The sequence below is a fragment of the Haliotis rufescens genome, unplaced genomic scaffold (assembly GCF_023055435.1).
Source record: "Haliotis rufescens isolate VD_foot unplaced genomic scaffold, xgHalRufe1.0.p SCAF_52, whole genome shotgun sequence".
Classification (NCBI taxonomy): Eukaryota; Metazoa; Mollusca; class Gastropoda; order Lepetellida; family Haliotidae; genus Haliotis; species Haliotis rufescens.
Genome location: NW_025964246.1, coordinates 772,907 through 789,300, shown reverse-complemented (window position 1 = coordinate 789,300; position 16,394 = coordinate 772,907).

The window sequence follows — 16,394 nt, the reverse complement described above, 5'->3', positions numbered from 1 at the left end:
CGACGTGTAAACACTGCTGTTGGCGGCCACAGTCGCCGAAACACTAGTCCCGGAATGTGGTTCTCGATGGTCCTTGGGCTAAACATTTGCAATAATTTAATCCATTCCAGAGTTTTATGGTCGTTAGACAAAAATAGAATAACTCATTTATGAATTATACTGTTGTGTTTGCTTTGGATATGAAGCAAATAGCGTTCGATTTAGACATGGTTGGAGGTCTATTAAATCTTCAAATATGATTTGGTAGCTGGTTGACTGAACACTGAATGGCTGCACTAAATTGGACCAGATTTGGCCAAATTGTTTGAACAGTGTAGTGATCGCATGCGGCTTTTTGGGTTTTCAAGAAACACTATATGAGAGTTGATTGCCTGAGATTGATATGGTCACAGATTAAGCTAAACTGTTTAGAATGTCTTGATGTGTTTGTATAACCATTGACATAAGTCCTCGAAGAATAGTTTGTTTGTCGTTTAACGCCTCACTCAAGCAATATTTCAGCTATTTTTGGTCTGTAAGTAATCGTGTCTGGACCACACAATCCAGTGATTGATAACATGAACAACGCGAAACTGCGTCTGCGTAGGGTGCCACGCAATCTACTATAAATTTGCCACTGCTCAGGTGAGATGAAATTGGCGTTTATCTTCGCGTTCACGATTATTCCACTTCCAAACCCACGGGTTTGTATTCGTCTCGTAACGGAATACTCCAGAGGACCAGAATCATCACCGAGTACTTCAGAGGACCAGAATCATCACGGAGTACTTCAGAGAACCAGAATCATCACTGAGTACTTCAGAGGGCCAGAATCATCACGGAGTACTTCAGAGGACCAGAATCATCACGGAGTACTTCAGAGGACCAGAATCATCACGAAGTACTTCAGAGGACCAGAATCATCACGGAGTACTTCAGAGGACCAGAATCATCACGGAGTACTTCAGAGGACCAGAATCATCACGAAGTACTTCAGAGGGCCAGAATCATCACGGAGTACTTCAGAGGACCAGACTCATTGAGTACTTCAGAGGGCCAGAATCATCACGAAGTACTTCAGAGGACTAGAATCATCACGGAGTACTTCAGAGGGGCAGAATCATCACGGAGTACTTCAGAGGGGCAGAATCATCACGAAGTACTTCAGAGGGGCAGAATCATCACGGGGTACTTCAGAGGGGCAGAATCATCAAGGGGTACTTCAGAGGACCAGAATCATCACGGGGTACTTCAGAGGACTAGAATCATCATGGAGTACTTCAGAGGGGCAGAATCATCACGGAGTACTTCAGAGGGGCAGAATCATCATGGAGTACTTCAGAAGACCAGAATCATCACGGAGTACTTCAGAGGACCAGAATCATCAAGGGGTACTTCAGAGGACTAGAAGCATCACGGAGTACTTCAGAGGGGCAGAATCATCACGAAGTACTTCAGAGGGGCAGAATCATCACGGAGTACTTCAGAGGACCAGAATCATCACGGAGTACTTCAGAGGGCCAGAATCATCACAGAGTACTTCAGAGGGGCAGAATCATCACGAAGTACTTCAGAGGACCAGACTCGTCACGGAGTACTTCAGAGGACCAGACTCGTCACGCAGTACTTTAGAGGGAAACACTGCAATGTATTGATTGGCCGAATTTCCCAAACTGAATTCCCGTCGGCAACTTAGAGCTGAGAATGTGATGAGTATAGGCTGATAGAGTTGAGAAGTGGATGAGGAATGGAATGTGGGTGATTGTTTTATAACATATATACTTTGTGTTAGAGAGACTAGAGCTGCTCACAGACAGACTGCCCCAACCACGTCTCAGGATCCGGCAGATGTCCCAGAGGACCAATAGAATTTGATTTCTGGAGCAGACGTTCGTAATTTGGCGGTAATCTGGTCACGGCGTTGTCAAAGTGTCATGTTTTGAAAGGTCTTCCGTTGGTAGGTTGTCCTTTAGGTATTAGACTGCCTCCGCGGGGTGGAGCGTCTGTCCGGAGTGGAGAGCAAACTAGGAATGGTATGCTCAGAAGGGAATAAGATATGGACAGGTCGGTACCCACACCTACACACATACACCCACACCCACACCCACCCCCCCTCCCCCCACCCCCACCCCCACCTACACACCCACCCACCCACCCACACAGACACGCAGACACACCTCCACACACACTCACACAGACAGACATTCACAAACATACAGACAGACAGACACACACCCGTTGCTATAGTCTTGAACGCAACTTTAAGTCCAATTTCACCTTACCTCTGGATCTTCATGATTTCAAGCTAACTAATATTTCCACTAATGATATTTTCAAACAGTCAACCGAAAAAAACTAAGGAACGTGAGGCTGTGTCGTCCACATGATGAAGACCGTCCGTTTCATGGTCATTGTCTTCATCACGTCTTGTCAAGTGTCTACTCAACACAGGACCTGTGAAGATCCGGGGTAGAATAGGTCTCCAGCAGTCCATGCTTGTCTCCCCTCGTGGAGATCCGGGGTAGAATAGGTCTCCAGCAGTCCATGCTTGTCTCCCCCCGTGGAGATCCGGGATAGAATAGGTCTCCAGCAGTCCATGCTTGTCTCCCCCCGTTAAGATCCGGGGTAGAATAGGTCTCCAGCAGTCCATGCTTGTCTCCCCCGTGAAGATCCGGGGTAGAATAGGTCTCCAGCAGTCCATGCTTGTCTCCCCCCGTTGAGATCCGGGGTAGAATAGGTCTCCAGCAGTCCATGCTTGTCTCCCCCCGTTGAGATCCGGGGTAGAATAGGTCTCCTGCAGTCCATGCTTGTCTCCCCTCGTGGAGATCCGGGGTAGAATAGGTCTCCAGTAGTCCATGCTTGTCTCCCCTCGTGGAGATCCGGGGTAGAATAGGTCTCCAGCAGTCCATGCTTGTCTCCCCTCGTGGAGATCCGGGGTAGAATAGGTCTCCAGCAGTCCATGCTTGTCTCCCCCGTGAAGATCCGGGGTAGAATAGGTCTCCAGCAGTCCATGCTTGTCTCCCCCCGTTGAGATCCGGGGTAGAATAGGTCTCCAGCAGTCCATGCTTGTCTCCCCCCGTTGAGATCCGGGGTAGAATAGGTCTCCAGCAGTCCATGCTTGTCTCCCCTCGTGGAGATCCGGGGTAGAATAGGTCTCCAGCAGTCCATGCTTGCCTCCCCCCGTGAAGATCGGGGGTAGAATAGGTCTCCAGCAGTCCATGCTTGTCTCCCCCGTGAAGATCCGGGGTAGAATAGGTATCCAGCAGTCCATTATTTACAGACCGTCGTCTTATAGCTGGAATATAGCACTGTATGGCGTTAAAAAACAAACAAACAAATAAAATTCTGACTGAACATCCTGACGTGTGTGCGCATCTTGACGCACCAGCATCAAACAAATTACTTTCAAAAAAGAATCTTGCCCTTCCCGTGCGAATGTTTTTCTAGCTCTCAGTTAATTAATGGTAAAGAATGTTTTAGCTACAGTTCCATTGCCAATCAGTAGCCTAATGGAATCTTGAAACATACTTATCCGGGATTTTCTGATTTTTCACGAATCACTCTTTGGAGTGCACTGCGCGACCTGATTCAAACGTCAGATATCTATAGTCCCAAGTGAAATGTAGCGCTGGAGAAAAACGATCAATATTTCTCGGGCACATTTGTCTCAAAAAGAGGAGGCAGGTGCGTTTTTTTATTGAAACAAAAATGATAAAGGGTAAACACTTTTTCCCACCATTGACACAGCGGGACACACGTTAAACTCGGCTTTTTAATACAATCTCAGTGTCGTTCATGTTCATTTTAGGGATAACTGACTGCTTCAATGGCGTGGAAATTTGATAAGTAATATTTTCTATTGTTTATATTGCTGGAATATTGCTAACAGCGGCGTAAAACCAAACTCGCTCACTCACCAAAGCCCTCGTATTATAGTCGCACGCAGACACTGAGAGTGACCACCGTTTTGTTGCGTCTTACAAGCATCGGTTGCTGGGGACCTATTTTGATCCGACTTCCCCACACGGTGCTCGACGTGTCTTGCAATACACATTACACTGTCACACTCGGCATAGCAATAATACATTTGAAATACGTTTAAAACCCAACTTACGCTTTTAAGTTATACTTATATAGTTACTTATATAGCGACGTGCATGTACGTGTGTGTGTGTGTGTGTGTGTGTGTTTGTGTGGCTGCTTGTACTAGTCCGGACTGATGCCGATTTATGGTGCTAGCACACTCAGATACCATGCCGCAGTTTAACATGAATACCCCTACCCAGACACAGTATACTGACTCCGAGCCGACCAGTCCTGGTTTTAGCACCTTAATGCCGAGCGCCAGACAGGGTTACAACAAGTACCATCTTTTAACGTCTTTTGGTATGACGCGGCTTGGGATCGAACCCCGGACCTTCCGCTCTCCGGGCGGACGCTCTACCACTAGACCACGGAGGCGGTACCCGTGTGATAAGGAGCTACGGACGTTACCATGAATATTACAGTGCCGTATGAATTAGTAATCATCGAAAAAACTCATAGCGGAATGTACAGATTTTTTCAAAGCCCGCATATCATGTACCACAATGTAGTTCCAATTTACTCGACTGAATGTTGAAATCTAATTTAATAACGCTAATAATGTGTAGGTCTTCCGAACGACTTTGGTAATGGGAGTAGATCGTTTTTGTATTTGAATGCCAAACGCTTTGGTAAAATTTGTAGAACGCTGCGCAAAGACTATCCAATCAAATTACTAAATCCATCTAATGCAGTATTAGCCTACAATCGCCATTAGTGCAAGTATGTTCCATCCAATAGATTGAATCTGTTTCTTTCTTGGGCTCTCAGAATGTGTAACGATGCTTGAGATATTGAAACTGTCGATGATTGAGAGTGGACAAGTATAAGAGTTTAATAACGACTCAAAGAAGCTTGTGAGTACATATTGGTGAGCTTCTAAATCTCTGTTCGTGCTCCCGGGGGAGAAATTAAAGTCCAAGTGGATGCGGCCGACATTCAGTTGGCATCCCGCGACCCTGCTCTTACAGCAGCTCTATACAAAACGTAGAAACACTTAGGTCGTCAATGTGGGGATTCCGGGTTAGGATTGGTCCCAGCAACCGATCCTTGTCATAAGAGGCAACTAAATGGATCGGGGTTGGGCTCGGTGATTTGGTTCATTGCGTGTCAATCTACCCCAATGGCGTGGGACATCGCTCACAATAGGGATCGATCACTAGATCGTCTGGTCCAGACTCGATAATTTACAGACAGACGTGAAAGAGTTGGTTGGTAGCCTAGTGGCTAAAGCGTTAGCTCATCACGCCGAAGACCCTGGTTCAATTTCCCACATGGGTACAATGTATGAAGCCCATTTCTGGTGTCCCCTGCAGCGATATTGCTGGAATATTGAAATATCTTCGGCGTAAAACCACACTCACTCACTCACTCATCAAGATCACACGTCGCTATATAACTGAAATACTGTTCAAAGCACTGTCCAAAGCTGTCTTCAAGGTGACACGAGGCTCGAGAAAATTGGCAATCGTAGAAATCGTTCAAGAACTATTTTGTTTATCTGCTGGCCAAAAATTAAATGTATATCAGTGTTACAGTTAATAACAACGTTAAAACCAGTGAAGATCCGGGTTTGAATTTATCTTCAACAACCAATGCTTGTTGTAAGAGGCGGCTAACGGGATCGGGTGGTCAGGCTCAATGGATTGGATTATACATGTCATCTTATCTCAGTTGCGAGGATCGATGCTCATTAAGTCAATCACCGACACAGAATTAGAATATTGCTGAGTATGGCGTTAAACAAACAAACAAACAAACCTCCTTTATGATGGCGATGCCCAGTGGGTAATCGAGTACAAATCGCCAGGGTAACTTGTTTATTGGTAAATTATATTCTTCATGATTGTATATGCGACGTAAATGAGGTAGGTTGCATGGGAAAGGGCCGTTATATCTGGGTTGCCTTTAACCCATGCTTGCTGTAAACGGCGACTATGCTTGTCGTAAGAGGCGACTAACGGGGATCGGGTGGTCAGGCTCGCTGACTTGGTTGATGCATGTCATCGTATCCCAACTGCGTAGATCGATGCTCGTGATGTCAATCACTGGATTGTCTGCTCCAGACTCGATTATTTACAGACCGTCGTCATAGAGCTGGAATATTGCTGAGTGTGGCGTTAAACAACAAACAAACAAATCTGGGAATGGACTCCAGGCAGTGGAGCAATGGGTGAGTGAGTATGGTTTTACGCCGCTTTTAGCAATATTCCAGCAATATCACGGCGGGGGACACCAGAAATGGGCTTCACACATTGTACCCATGTCGGGAATGGAACCCGGGTCTTCGGCGTGACGAGCGAACGCTTTAACCACTAGGCTACCCGACCGCCCCGCCGCGGAGCAAAGTTTCCTTCGAGATGCTATATTGACAGGACATAGAGAGCTGCTTTTAGAAAACTGTGTCTTCAGACTGCGGCGTAGCACATAATTCACTCTCAATGATTTATTTATATGGCCTTATTGTGGACATGCACCATTCCACAGAATCGCTATCCTGGTGTGAGTGGCAAGGTGCCAATATCGTCTTTTAGTCCTTGAGGAATATCAATGATTTACAATCAGGACAATCTGAACACGATGCTATTACATCTTTTCGCATTTCTTCGCCAATATCTACATAGTGTTTTTCTTTGCTGATGAGTCACACAGTTATTATAAAACGCGAACGCTAATGACAAGATGTATAGCTTGTTCGATAGTTCACAGGTGCAGTTACATAAGACACACAGTCCATCGTTCACACAGATGCCGACCGGTGCACTACTTCTCCACTGGTGAGGTGAGGTGAGGTGAGGTGAGGTGAGGTGAGGTGAAATGGGGTTTAACGTCGCGTCCAAGATTATTGCACTTATATAGCGACGTGCATGTACGTGTGTGTGTTTGTGTGCCTCTTTGTACTAGTCCGGACTGATGCCGATTTGTAGTGCTAGCTCACTGAGATACCATGCCATGCAGTTTAACATGAATACCCCACTCAGACACAGTATACTGACTCCGAGCCGACCAGTCCTTGTTTTAGCCCCTTAATGCCGAGCGCCAGACAGGGTAACAACAAGTACCATCTTTTAACGTCTTTTGGTATGACGCGGTCGGGGATCGAACCCCGGACCTTCCGCTCTCCGGGTTGACGCTCTACCACTAGACCTCACTACTGGTTCCAGTAATATTAGACCCCTGGCATTCCGTGCTTGACTGAAGGGCCGACTCGGTATTTAAGGCCACGTGACCCATTGTACAGTTAACATTTTCAGTTTCATTTGATGATAGCGTCAAGCCTGAATATTGATAAAAAGTAAAAAAAATTGAGGCGATATTACTATATGTCCAATTTCCATTTTTGGTAATAATACCGCCAATTCTAATAAAATCTATAATATATTGTGTGACGATCTCACCATAATGAAATCGTTATATATTTCTGTGGCGAGTTCATTAATGAAAAAAGAAATACCTCCATTTCTTTTTATATCTCTAATATCTTGTGCGACAAATACACCATGATGGCATTCGTTATATATTTCTGTGACGAGCTCATCAATGACAAAAATAAACATAAATATAGATAAATTGTCAACCGTTGAAAAGTTTGGGCAAAAACCAGCTTGACATTCAGATAGGAGATTATTCACATATAACCAAACTCTAAGATGATTTACTATAATAATATTAAACAGCTTTCACGTTACATATAAAACAGAACACAGAAACATTCCGGTATTCATAATTTTATTGAATAATAATGTTAAATATGGTGTAAGAATTTTGCTTGATAACCTTAAAAACTTCAGGTATTTCATCTTCACTGGCAAATTTACCAGCTTTCAGATTATGTAATGCGCACTCAATCTCTTTCTCTGATATTTCATCTGATAATAAATCATCTGTAAATGGAAACGCGTTACAATCTTCGTATGACACATACAACAAAGTGAACCAGATAACTGGTGACAATGAGTAACTAGATGTATTACCTTTTTAATACCCTTTTTTTACGTATTCCAGAAACGTTTACAGTCTCTGTGTTTAGCTGTCACCTTATATCATCACGCAGTTTAGCATCGCTTGCGCTCTTCGTTTTTTACAGCACTTCTTGCACTCTGATTTCGCAATAAGATAAAGGTGTACATTTTCATCACATTTATATTTTCTAAATCTGTTCAGCAACCTTTATTTTCCCATCTTTCCGAGGCAAGGGAGTTAACTGACAATAAAAGTCTAGTTTCCACCCTTGCCGAACTAGGCTGGAAATATTAAGTTATATTTTGGCTGGACTAACGAGTCTTTGCATAGTCCAATCAAAATCGCGTAACAAAATCGACATCGGGTTCGTAACCTGCCGTGCAGATTTCGGTCGACTGCAGGATTTGCAAAGCACGTGTACCGTCAACTTGGCGTCAACAGATATTTTTCAAATCTTTTCATGTTTTTAATCAAGTTGCCCACGTTATTTGATGCACGTTAGACCCATTATATTACAATGTAGATTGATCATCGATCAGATCGTCTTTACTGGGCGCCGCCATTTTGTTTGTTTGAGTGAGTTGGGTTTAACGCCGCTATTAATATTATTCCAGTTATATCATGGCGTGTCAGCTTAATGGGGGAGGAAAGCCCGAAGTGATGCATGTCTCAGACGTTTATCACTTCGGTCAAACCGACGAGACCGGGTATGGTGCTGACAAACCTAGAAACATAATAGGGGCGAACCATGTTTCGAACCCCCAAGGGACGCAACTCTGCACAGCGAATCGCGGCGCCTTAGGTGACTGCCCCCCCCCCCCCCCCCCCCCCCCCCCCCCCACACACACACACACACACACACAATACACCCTTCCCCGCGCCCATTTTGTTTGAAGCAAATGATATGAGAGGTGGAATATGATTTATCAATAGGAGGGACATAACTCGTAACAGCCACTGGTGGCGCTACCATCGAGCCCAGACATTCCAGCCTGGTTCGACCAGTGTGGAAACTGGACTTTTACAAAAATTTCTAGATTTTTGATTATTACAGTCGATATCATATCGATGGGAAATGACCGATTATTGAAAGGTGATTAAAGATCTAGATACTAAGGTAAATTCATAAATGAATGTAGACAGTCACTGTAATTCCAGACATGGATCGAGTCGCTACTACGATTGTTTGGATGTGCATTTCTTCGTTTTGTTCACTCGGATGGGTGTAGAGAGGATATTCGTGAACGATCATGCAGTTAAACTCTCTGACGTTTCTCAATGTATACTAAAACGCTGAGTTCAAGTTTAAAGTGTCTAACTGACCAGAGAGAACGCTTCTGCATGTATTCGTGCTTGGGAATTCCCAGGGGTTTCCTCGTGAATGTGGAAGTAGTCCGTCAGTGTTTACGTCATTTCAAGAATACAATCTCGTGAAAAACGTATGAACGTCAAAATGTGTCGTTCATACACTTATGAACTTCAATTTCGCGGTCATGTGACCTAACTCTCGTCCAATGGAAAAGCCGTATATCGTGAAAAACATTACATTAAACATTTAAAAAAAATAATTTCTGTGATGAGCACAGGGATTCCTGTGCTCCGAAACGCCAAAGTCTAAAAACAAGTTGATTGATAACAGCTATGTTGAGTAACCGTTGAGTGTACTGGCGGTGCGAATGACCGGCTCTGCATAATGGCCGACGTTCAAGCGGGCTGTCGTCTCACGTTCGGCTATTTCCGTCAAGCCTGGAAAACAGACACTGGTTATGCCATTCGCCATCACGCGCCCCTTGTCCCGGAATAACACGAGTTGGTCACGAATGTGGTTTAAGCCAACGCCCTCTGTTGGCAGACTGTCAACCGGTAGGCGACCTTTGAGTTTTTACTTGTTTGGTGTTTACACATTTTACAATACAATTAGTTTACAATCTTCAAACTAAAACTGTTATTCCTTGACATTAGCTGCATTGTCAATCATGGAACAACAGGAACACTTTATCCATGTGTATGCTTAGGAATTTTAACATGTCTGTTTTGGGGCATTTCACGAACCATGCGCAAACAGAGTTCGAGCAAGCTTGGACCTGGCGTGCCAACAGTAACGAAATCGCCATTTTCTTCCATCTAAGTGTGGGTGATATATAAAATTACTACACTCGTTCTCTAAAGATTCTATTTTCACGAATGTCACGAACTTTCTATGGTGTCTATGTCCTCCTAACGGGACCGCCTCAGTGGTCTAATGGTAGAGCGTCCGCCCGGAGAGCGGAAGGTCCGGGGTTCGATCCCCAGCCGCGTCATACCAAAAGACGTTAAAAGATGGTACTTGTTGTTACCCTGTCTGGCTTCGGCATTAAGGGGCTAAAACAAGGACTGGTCGGCTCGGAGTCAGTATACTGTGTCTGAGTGGGGTATTCATGTTTAACTGCATGGCATGGTATCTCAGTGTGCTAGCGCTATAAATCGGCATCAGTCCGGACTAGTACAAGCAGCCACACACACACATACACGTGCATGCACGTCGCTATATAAGTGCAATAATCTTGGACGCGACGTTAAACCCCATTTCACCTCACCTCCTCCCAACGATATCTCCTGTGGAATCCAGTTTTGGATGATAAATCTTCATTCTATTTTGATAAATACCTCGGACCCTTCCCCAAAGAAGTTTTTTTCGGAACTGACGACATAACCTCATCACTCATATCGCTTTCTAAGCGCACTATTTCTAGCGCCCATGAGAGTAATTTGATGGACAGCCATTTGTAACAGCGGGCCATTCGTATCGGGCTTACAGCCAAGCAATGGTAGCGAATCTGCCAAGGATGTTTATTAAAATAGAACTGAGATGTAATGCACTGGGTAATCGAGTATGGTTGGTCTGTAATAGCTTAATATCTTACATGATATTCCATATCATGTACGATGTATGTAATAATAGAGTGAGCGAGCTGGGTTTCGCGCCTTGGGTTCCACAGTACCATATTATGTCCTTGCTCTTCAATGCTTTTTTGGAGTCCAATATAACTCACACTGCGTCACGCATATCAATATATTTCACATTTCAGCGGAATATTTTCTCTTCTTCGATGCAATCACAAGTCATTACACAGACAAAATCGCCATTTCTTTACATTTTACGAAATCACCATTCACAGCGTTGGTGTGTGTTGTTGCCCCTGATGCCATTGGAACATATATGTCCCTACACAAAACGCAGTAGCTGTGCCGGACGGACATTTATGTTCTTCTGAAACATCATGTTAAAAGAACTGAAATAAAAAAATAATTGTTTTTACTCCAAGCCAATATCAAACGCATCAAATATGTGTGATTTCTACAACTCTGCTGTTGACATATACTACTCAAAAGAAGTTAAGGATCACCAGATTCTTTCATATTACAATAGTTAATCTCTCATGCCATGACAGATTAACATTACCAATATGAAAGAATCGGGTGATCCTTAACTTCTTTTGAGTAGTATATAATGCAAGTGGAGTTAATCAAATTTCTCTTGTTTACACTTACGCTCAAATGCACCGCCATTGGTATTTTTTTAGGTTTAAGCATATTGCGAGGACTGGTTGAAAATCCACATTCGAAGGAATATTTAAAACCTTAAAAAATATATTGGTTAGAAGATTAAAAAGGATAAAATCTCATGTTTGTATTAATAAGATTATGAAACCTACTAAATGCTTAGTTAATCGATGGTGAAACGATTGTGAGCAATTTTACTTGTACCATATGTTCGCGTGCTTTTTCAGGTAAACAACTGATTTGCCTTTGCATGTGTTTGTGACGGGTGCCACCGTTGGACAGGATACGCCCACAGTTTCGCTAACACATGGTATCATCACTCTTTGATAGTGATTTATTTACACATACTCATGATACAGTACAAGCAACTCTACTTTTATTACAGATAACAACAATATAGAACAATACATATTAATATGTAAGTAACTTTTATATTAAATATTGTGTTTACATTTGGAATTGGTAAGATAATACATACTTAATTAAAGACTGATGTGTCATTTATATTTTACTCACCGTATTCATATTAAAATTCACAAGAGGCATGTCAGCAAGGTTATTTTTAGAAACAGTAAACTACGGTTATAACGAACTCAAAGGGACCACTAATTTTAATTCGTTATAACCGTAGTTTGTTATAACCAAATGTACGGAATACATACAGCAAATAGACATCACCCACTTAATAGTTCTTTATATCCGTCAGTTCGTTATAAGCGTGTTCGTTATAAACGTAGTTTACTGTAACTGGAGTTACACTAAATCTGTTATATGATGCCATGAATTCTTCAGTTAAAGATCTCTTTAAGTGTCATTCTATGATAGTCTTAGCCCCAATGTTGATTAAATTGCGTGGAATAGAGACCAGCTAGACTCACCTGTTTTAAACATCTAGAGTTGTAAGATTACAACAATACACATTTCGGATAGTCCAAAGTTTTGCATTGTTAACGTATAGACATAGTTGCTTTGATTTATTAAACTTCTATGTTGATTTATAATAGTCAGATATTAACTCTTAGATTTGGTAATTATTAACGTAATATAGGAATCTATTTAAAAATTGTTAGAAATCGAAAGTACATTTGTATATGCAAGAAACATTTATGACAAGTTTTTACAGTACTGATATCTTAAGACAATTAAAATAAATATACTAACAAAACTGTATATCATATATTTGATCTTGTGATGACAAATGCGTACGTGTATTGGGTCTTGAACAGCTGAGAATAATTATATTAGATTTTTATTTTCAAAAGATAATTTTAATATTGTTTGAATATGACAAATAGCTTTAATTCTTTGTAAAACAGCAACAAGCGAGCGTCACTGTAACGATAACAACAATTGGACTCAAACAGAGATAGAGTTATCGTTCTTGTGTGAGTAAGGTCTCATGTGCATACGACCATATGAAATCCTTCCAGATTCGGCTTGTACTGGAATAACACGAATGAGTACTTGGGGTCAGTTTTCTGAAAAAGTATGCGACGGGAACAGGTCAACTCATATGGCCACAACCCTTGTCAAAATGGCCACACAACTTTCGGGTTGTAGCCGTGCTGACTTTTTAGTGTGGCCGTTTTAACAAGTGGTTTGTGGCCCTTTTGACTTTGTAAGTGCCCTTTTTGTCCAATGTGTTTGTGGCCATTCGTGTGACCCTTTCGAATATACCCCAAAGGGTCTTTTGGGTAAATCATTAGAAAGTACATGCATTTCTATTTGTTTAAACAATAACTTGTATTTTGTCTACTAGTTCTTAAAATTCCCGATATGCTGTTATAATTTTATTTTCATTTAAACCCTGGAATGAATGGCATTGGTAAGAATGTTTACCACAATAATGATAGAAGATCCGGGGTAGAATAGGTCTTCAGCAACCAATGCTTGCCGTAAAAAGGCGACTTTGCTTGTCGTAAGAGGCGACTAACGGGATCGGGTGGTCAGGCTCGCTGACTTGGTTGGAGCATGTCATCGTATCCCCATTGCGTGGATCATTGCTCATGATATCAATCACTGGTTTGTCTGGTCCAGACTCGATTATTTACAGACCGACGTCATATAGCTGGAACATTGCTGAGTGTGGCGTTAAACAACAAACCAACCAAACCAATGCGATATGACCCTCCTTCGTCGGGCAGTTAATGGAAGACCTCGGGCTTCTGCAAATGATAATGCCCTGAAAAATAGCGTTACCCTTAACATATAGTTACCATTCGCCATTGGATACTTACATTAGATCTACTACAAATTAATTTCTACATATCTAATTTGACCATAAGAACGTAATAAAACGCACGCACGCACACACACTTTCAGAACATAATGATGACACTCGTCATACATTATTAACGCTAATACGAAGTTTACAGTTTTGAATACGAGAATTAATGATTTTCCGTTTGTAATTCATTTTGCGTACCCGAAACGCCTTTTTCCCCACAACCCATGGTAATTTCACTGTCAACATGCGATCTTCTATTTTTAACATACATACATTGTCATTTCAACGTTGATTCACGACCTTGATTCAAGATTGACTAAACATTGTTGTGCCTGCTTTGCAGCCATGTATCAAGGAGAGGGGCGTCAAAAAATGGCTCCGGTGGATCTGGGTGATCAGTCAACGCTTTTATCTCCTTGGACTAGCCGACCGCCACGATTATTTATATAAACAAATGTCAGATCGTGTCATAAGTGTTGTATATTTCACGCAGGTGTTCGCCAGGTTTGGCACGCGGCGTCATGGTTACGAGCTCAGCCAATCAGGACACACTTCCGGTGCATGAGGTTTTCATGCGCGTAATTCAGACTCTATGGATGGAAGCAGACGTGACTAAGTTTATCAAGTGCACCGGTACATGTCAAAATAATTCCAACAGGCTCTTTAGAATTTATTTAAAATCGTGATTACAATGAGCTTAGACCACGCTTGAGATTTAAATTTTGGTGTGTGATGTGCATTATGAAGACTACTCACGGAGAACCGTTTTTCAACATGATTTCCAGCCCTGCCGTAATTTTTAATTTGGAGAGAACGCTGAAGAAAACGACAAGGTAAGTGCAGCACTATATACATATAATTACTGTTCACTGTTGGTGAACATATAATGTTTATCATTCACTTTATGCTTGTGTGTACATTCTTTCTTCAGTTAGGTAACAAATATATTCAAAAGACGTTTAGATGATATCCAAATATCAATTTGTTCTGCAGACTCATGTCAACATGAAATGTTACATTAATACCTAATATTGCATTGTACATACAGCATGCATTGTTTGCAGTGAGTGAGTATGGTTTTACGCCGCTTTTAGCAATATTCCAGCAATATCACGGCGGGGGACACCAGAAATGGGCTTCACGCATTGTTCCCATGTCGGGAATCGAACCCGGGTCTTCGGCGTGACGAGTGAATGCTTAAACCACTCGGCTACCCGACCGCCCCTCATTGCTTGCAGAAACATTTATACCTTGTAACTATGTTGAACTTTGCGCCTATAGCCTCTCAGTTTGCCTTGAACATTCGACACAAAACAGTTTTGTTGTTGACAGACACATCGCCACAGTCACTCTTTAGATTTCTGAATCAATAACAATAATTATTTTTATTGTTCGCAAACATTCTCGAAAGGATAAAATGTGTGTGTGTGTGTGTGTGTGTGTGTGTGTGTGTGTGTGTGTGTGTGTGTGTCATATTTCACACATGATTTTAGTAATTATTTCATTGTTACAAACGAAATATTTAAAGAGATGTATAGTGATTATTTGAACTCTGTACAATGTACTTAGTTTTAAGACTTAATTCTGTTCTAGTCTTTTTCTAACTGGTGCTTTGTGTTGATGCTCACAGCCGTTAAAATGCCGTGCTGTTTTCACAAAAACCGGAATGTCAGTAAATATCATCATCATCATCATCACACCTCAGTCCCTACCTTGAACTTTGTAGTGCAAATGAGAGTTGTCTCTCTTGTATACCATGTGGACAGTCGCTAAAATCTGATCCTCATTGATGACAGCCCATTGCATCAGCTGTTCTGAATCTTTGGTGGACAATAATTGGTATTGTTTAACGGTAATTACTTTAAATTCTATTACATTCGAGCCATCTTAGGGTTGTTACGAAATAACAATTAAATAACCCACATGGCATAGCCGAATGAGTGAAATGTCTCTCGGCTCTTTCCATTCATTGAGCAAAGTTAGGTCTTGGAAAACCAGATTTCCCGTTGAATAAAGATGAGGATGGTGTATGTGATTCGGATGTTATGAACATCTTATCTTTCTATCTCGGAGAAAGTTGCACACTCACTGACAAGGTCGGCAGTCGAGAGACCAGTTTACAGTCGTATCATCAGCATGTGAATGCATTCACACGCAACCCTTATACCAGTAACACATATTTTCAATTCAATTCAAGATATCTTTAAAACAATTGAAGATTTCTGTTATTAATGTGAAAACGGCTTGCCATAATGCCGTCCGGGTGGCGGAAACAATACACTGTTGTCTCGTGACGGGATATGACCCAATGGCACATATGATATTTATGAACCCAGATATGTTTGCTCTCGTAGATAATAAAATGAGTTGTTCTTCTAATGTTTTAGCTCCAGCTGTGATGCGCCACTTCCTTGTATAATGAGTTAGCCTTTTAAAGTTTTAGCTCTAGCTGAGACGTGCCACTTCCTGGTATATTAATTTTGTCTTTTAATGTTTTAGCTCCAGTTGAGAATCGCCACTTCCTAGTATAATGAGTTACTATTTTAATGTTTTAGTTGAGAAGCGCCACTTCCTTGTATAATAATTTTGTCTTCTAATG